This window comes from Haemaphysalis longicornis, unplaced genomic scaffold (genome assembly GCF_048455015.1).
Source record: "Haemaphysalis longicornis isolate Haplotype H1 unplaced genomic scaffold, Haemaphysalis longicornis Haplotype H1 scaffold_3, whole genome shotgun sequence".
In the NCBI taxonomy this organism is placed as follows: Eukaryota; Metazoa; Arthropoda; class Arachnida; order Ixodida; family Ixodidae; genus Haemaphysalis; species Haemaphysalis longicornis.
Window position 1 is genome coordinate 106,062,476 of NW_027526335.1, and position 6,000 is coordinate 106,068,475.

Genomic DNA, 6,000 nt, shown 5'->3' on the forward strand with positions numbered 1-6,000 from the left:
TGTCCACCCCTAGGTGTGACAATTTACGCTTGCTGGTGGCTTTTCCTTTCCTTTTTCTTGACAATAAATTCATTCATTCATTCATTTGTGTGCGAGCGCTGCGGTGAAACCGCGTGCACCGTTGCTGAGTGAATGTGTTCTCCTTAGCACTAGGTCACCGATGTTGAACACAAGGTGACGACGGCCTTTGTTATACTGCTCGGCTGGCTCCATGCGCGCCACGTCAGGTTCTCCCAAGCCGTGCGTTGCGCTGCCCAAAGGCGTTCCTGGCAGAGCCTAGCAGCGTACTGCAGCATAGAAGGGGCGTTTCCCGCCGCCGCGTACAGCAGAGCATTTTCCTTTGGGAAAGCGATCTCTTTACCGAAGTTTAGGTAACCTGGTGCAAACCCATTGACCTATTTACGGTAGTCCTAGTCGCAAACGCCAGCTCAGGCAAACGCGTGTTCCAGTCCTTAGCTCCTTGGTTGTCGCAACGAGCATGCACTTCAGGTTCCGGTTCACCCTCTAAGGGATGTTGCTCTGAGGAGGATAAGGACTCGTTTTCCTCTGCCGAATGTGCAGTGCTCGACAACAGTCTGAAAAGACTTTGCTTGTGAAATACGAAGCATTGTCAGTGATCAGGTCGGAGGGGAAGCCGAAACGAATGAATGACTCCAATAGCTTTTCTACGATCTGCTCTGACGCTAGCTTTCTAAGGGGAAACAACTCCACCCACTTAGAAAAGTGGTCCGTTATAACGAGAAGGAACTTGTTTCCTCCCGCGGATCTTGGGAGGGGTCCCATTACGTCACACGCTACAATCTGCCACGGCTAGCTGCTTTCCACCGGCTTCATGAAACCCACAGGTTTCCCAGCGAGCGGCTTCGCTACCTGGCAAAGAGGGCAAGCGCGGGAATAGCTCATGACGTCTCTCCTCATGCCTAGGCAAGGTCGCGACACGGCATAACTTGTCGTAATTCTTACTGCCGCTGGATGTCCCGCCAGCGCTGAGTCATGAAATTACCGCATGAACCGTTTCCGCAACTTCCTTGGGACCACGACTCGAAAGCGGGATGAAACCGCCTCTTCGTCGTCCAGTTGGGGTATGGTAGCGAAGTAATAAGCCATCGTCGCCCAGCAGATAAGCGTCAAACCCCTCAGCGCTACCGGTTCGAGCTACGCCGCTCGCTAGCCTTTTCAGCACCCACTGGCACAGACCGTCTGCTTTCTGGGGCTCAATGAGCTCTTCCTTGCTCACCACCTCCCCCACGACAGATTCCTTTCTGCCTCCGTTCTCGGGGGGCGAGAAATCGCCGCTGCGAGATGCCGCTTTTATTTCTCTTTGCGGCCGGCCTCGACTTCTCCGTCCGGCCCTTTCCGGCACCTCTCGGGGCCGCGCGCAGCTCCAATTAACCCGCTCAACTCAGCGCTCGCGCTTTCGCCACCCATTTCCGATAAGGGAAGCAAACTTTCTGCCAACATTGGACGATGATCATCGGATCCTGAAAAAGATGCGACGATCGCTTCTACATGAGAGCTCACCTTTCCTGGCGCCTCTCCCTGGCCTTCCGCAGCGCAGTAGAGTTTATTTGCCGCGTGCGGTTGTAAACCATACATCGGCGCGTTCGCGAAAGAAAAGAAAGGGGTTGCGGCCCGTACTGATAGCCTTTCCTCCCCATGTAGAGCACAACACCCTCCCTCGAGAGGAAAGCTCTGCCCAGTAGGACTGGAACAGACAAACCAGGCAAGCAAACAAAACGCTACGCTGTCTGCGCTTTCTTCCAGCAAAACCGAGCGCGAGTCTCACAGCTCCCTCTGCGTTTGCCGAACCTGCTGCTAAGCTCGAGGGTGTCTCGGCGGGCCTTACCCAGATTCCCCCTGTCCGGCAGGCCTCAAACATTTCGTCTCCTATTAGAGACACCGTCGAGCCTGTGTCGACCAGTGCAAAAAGTTCGCGACCGACAAATTGCACTCGCATGAATGGGGCCACTGAGGATAGGTCCCCGTCTGCCCTACATGCGGAGGGGGCCAGTTGCCCGTCGGCGCCAGCGTCGGGGTGCTCTGGGGGCTCCCTCGCACACCCTCTGCCTGCCTTCCCACCCCCTTCTCGCTTCCCGCCGGCGACGATGAGCTAACGCCCTTCACCGCCACCGGCGATCTGAGTTTCCCTGCCTACTTCGCATTTTCTCGGGGCATTGACGGGAAAAGTGGCCAGGCTTGCGACAAAACCAGCACAAATGGGTCGTTTCGTCCTGCCCCCCTCTTCCGTCGCCTGTGTTGCTTCCGACCGAGGAGTTATCGTCTCCCCCTTTCGACGAGGCGCAACCCGGTTCGAGCGATTCCTCGGGTCTCGGAAGCAACCTGTAGCGAAGCTCGGCGAGTAAATCCGCCTGAATTACGCGCGCCTTTTGTGCGAGGGTCTCGAGGTTTCAGAAACTCTGGCCCCGGAAGTACGGTCTGAAACGTGGGTGGCATTGTTCGTACAGCTCTTGCATCGCCCGCACGTACTCGAGGAGGCTCTCCTTAGGGTGCTGCGTGCGAAGGGCAAGCTCGTCCCTCAAGGATCTTCGCGCGGAAACGGTCCTTAAAATCTTCCATCGTCTCGAAAGCCGGTTGGCTTCGCCTCCAACGCGCAGCGCTTCCTACTTGTGCCGCGGGCAGGACTTGCCTCAGCACGCCATCATCCGATGCGCCTACCGCAGTCTGGTACGAATCCAGTTGCTGCAGGTATTCGTAAACGGATTTCACGCCACCGTACCCGGAATAGGAGGGAACCTCGATATTCAAACGCGGCTGCGCGACTGGCACTACAGGACCCGCGGTGGGGGCCGCTAGCGCCGAAGCATTTGGGTCATCTCCGCGAACATCCCGGTCATTTGCCTCATCATTGAGGCGAGACCTGCTGGGTGCAACTGATCAGCAGCCTCCTGCGCAGCGGCCGCTGAGTCTCCCCTCGAGCCCTGCGGCTCCTCCTTCTCTCCCGTCTCTCTCCGTGTGGTACGAGCCATTGCCAGCGAACTACCCAACAAAAAGTTGGCTCAACCACGGCAAACTGTGGACGCGAAGATACAGAGCAAGCCGCGCTGACTACATACGCAAGGCGACAAATACACCCCCTACACAAATCTACAATGGAAGCAAAAAAACATTTCATCTAGACAATGCATGACAAAAAAAACCTGCAGTACAGACGCAGCAAAATACATGAGCGACTGAGATCCTTTCAAACGCTATATAGACTCGCAATGTAAGCACTTAAGGAGTTAGACAAAAGGAAGAAAAGAGAACGCAAGAAAAACTTCAGGCATCCGCAGCCATTGTAAAACCTAAGCAAACTATAATATACCGGCATCGAAACTAATTTACAAAACATGCATCTATACGGCTCAAAGCCCTGTTCTCCTACTGCCAAAATGGCGCATCTTCTCGGAACAAAGAAATACCGTCCCTAACCACAGTTGGCCTCTTCCCGGCAGCCGCAGAGAGCAAATGTCCACGGGTGGGCTTGACATCAGCCCCACGTTCGGGCGCCAGATGTGGGCCTGCTCTCTACGGCATGCCAAGAAACAAGGCGCACTGCGGTTGTGTACAAGAAAACTCTTTACTCACATGGAGCTCACTCTCAGTACAGCGTCCGGACGCACACCAGAAAACAACCTGGCCTCCCGAGTCCCAGTCCTGCAAGCCGCGCTCTACTCCCACTACAGTCCCACTTCACCACCCGCTGATGATGGATGATGATAATGAGGATGTAGTGGCTTGACCCTTTGTAGCGGGTAGACACCAAAGGGGTGTCCCAGCCGGTATTACAAAAAAAGCGTTCACACACACAGGGGGACATGAAAACACAAGAAAGTTAGCCGAAAGTTTTTTCACGGTGAGCGCGGTGCTCCACGCGCGATTGCACACGCACACATCAGTTGACGGGGGGAGCACAGAAACAGAAGAAAGTCATCGACAGAAGAGGTTACATGGTGAACGTACGCTGATCCACACTCGAATGCACTCACATACATACTGTTGGCGAGGGGAGCATGTGTTGTCGAAATTTCTTTTCACGGTGAACGCACAGTGCTGCGAATGCGAACTAACACACGCACTCAGGGGACAATCCTATGTGAGCCTGTCGAACCAACTTCCCAACACAGACTGCTGGCCTGAATCAGGCCTGGCGCACAATGGTCCACCACTGAGTCCGTCGCTGTTTGGTGGCCGTAGCCGCAGAGTTCTGTGTCGGGATGTGTCCGGCCCCCCCCACCACTCTCGCTCTCGTCCAGCTCGTCACCACTTCCATCGTGCGTTTGGGGGAAACAGAGTGCCCGTGGTAGTGTGGCGCCATCCACCGGAAAAGGTCGTAGAGTGGCGCTGAACAATTGCTATTGGTAATATGATCTTGCATCGACGCTCTTCGAGAACTTCATGTGGCACTGTATATCTCCCTCTTTCTATGTGTTATGTAGCCTTATGTCCACTTATATTTCGGTGTTTATGTGATCTAGCTTAAATTAGCGTTACTTTGCATTGTATTGTCCTTGCTGAATGACCTTGCCTTTCTGTGTCCGCCTCGTGGACGGTCGTCACGTTTTACGCAGGAAATCGCTTCCGCATTTCCACCCCATGTGAAACCACGTGCCGTTTTGGGGCTTTCTTAGAACCTCTTTCATCCCCGCATTCCCCCATCACGTTTTACTCAGGAAATGGCTTCCGCATTTTCGCCCCATGTGAAACCACGTGCCGTTTTCGGGCTTTCTTCGAACCTCTTTCATCCTCGCATTCCGCCGCTGCCGTTCTCGCACCCCTCAGGATAAAAAAAACCCCTCACTTGTCTGAATCCCCCTCTTCTTTCCTTTCTCGTATTTTTCTTTTTTGTGTGTGTCTGTGTGAGTGTGTGCTAACGCTTGCACTATGCGTCCGTAATTAACTCTGGTCTGCCCCCCCCCCCCTTTTCTCCTAACCAGTCAATTTCCAGTTAAGAAACGAGCAGAAAACGAGCCCCTCCTTAGTCCCTCAATCTCTTGCTTTCCCGTGGTGACTTCAGTGCCATGCAGCGCCTTCCTCTTATCCTATAGCCTCGCCTGCCTTGCCTTGATTACGCCCCCCCTTTCCCCTCTGTTCCCCGGCACTACTCTAACGCTTTCACCCCCCCCCCCCGTTTGCTTTCTGGGGCCTCGCATACTTCTGTATCGCGAAGCCTACGTTTTGCTTTATACATCTGCTTGCTCCGCCCACAACTGAAATGTATTTAAACCCAACTGATCTGCACAATTGGTATCTTTGAAAAAGAACGGTCCCCGGTCGAAATGTTAGAATAAATGTTGTTATGTTTTTTTCAGTTTGACTTCTCTATCGTACAGCTAACCTCATAGACAGGAACCCTTTTCTCTTAACTATATATATATATATATATATATATATATATATATATATATATATATATATATATATATATATATATATATATATATATATATATATATATATATATATATATATATATATATATATATATATATATATCTGGCGCTTTTACTTTGTGCTAAAGATGTGACAATTGAATTTCTACTTACGTTAGTCGCTCCAAGTAATAGACCGATCGCCAAGAGTATGGAAATGCCAGCGACGACGCAATTACCTATGCGAAAGAATGTCGGTGCTCCTGAAAGAAATCCAGAAGTCGAAAATTGGAATTAGATGGAGTTATTTTTTGTTACCCTCCTAGAATATTTGACTGCGGCGACACAGTTCGACTTTTCGCAGCAGAAGGCCTTGTAAATGCATTTCTTAAAAAGCAGAATTCAACACTCCCCCTGTAGCGAAAACTAACTTCAAGGATCCCTCTGGCGAAGTTCATCCTCCAACTGTATTTGTCATACAGTCCGCCGATCTGCAATGAGTTGAAGCCTGTATCGATGTGTCGACCTGCCCTTCGACCTTGCCACCGCATCACCCCAACAGCGGCTGAACTGAGCATTATGCAGAGATTGAGTGCTGTGGTAAGCCCCAAGAGAACGAAATTGTTTT

At 52.0% G+C, this 6,000-nt stretch overlaps 1 long non-coding RNA gene across 1 annotated transcript in view; it reads right to left on the minus strand.

Moving 5' to 3' along the window:
* The window catches only part of LOC144173372 (uncharacterized), a 109,287-nt gene extending 103,664 nt beyond the window's left edge, over window positions 1–5,623 (minus strand). Inside the window, exon 1 of the long non-coding RNA XR_013323237.1 lies at window positions 5,547–5,623. This is a non-coding gene — a long non-coding RNA (uncharacterized LOC144173372). The remainder of the gene's footprint in view (window positions 1–5,546) is intronic.
* Between the last annotated feature and the right edge of the window lie 377 nt (window positions 5,624–6,000).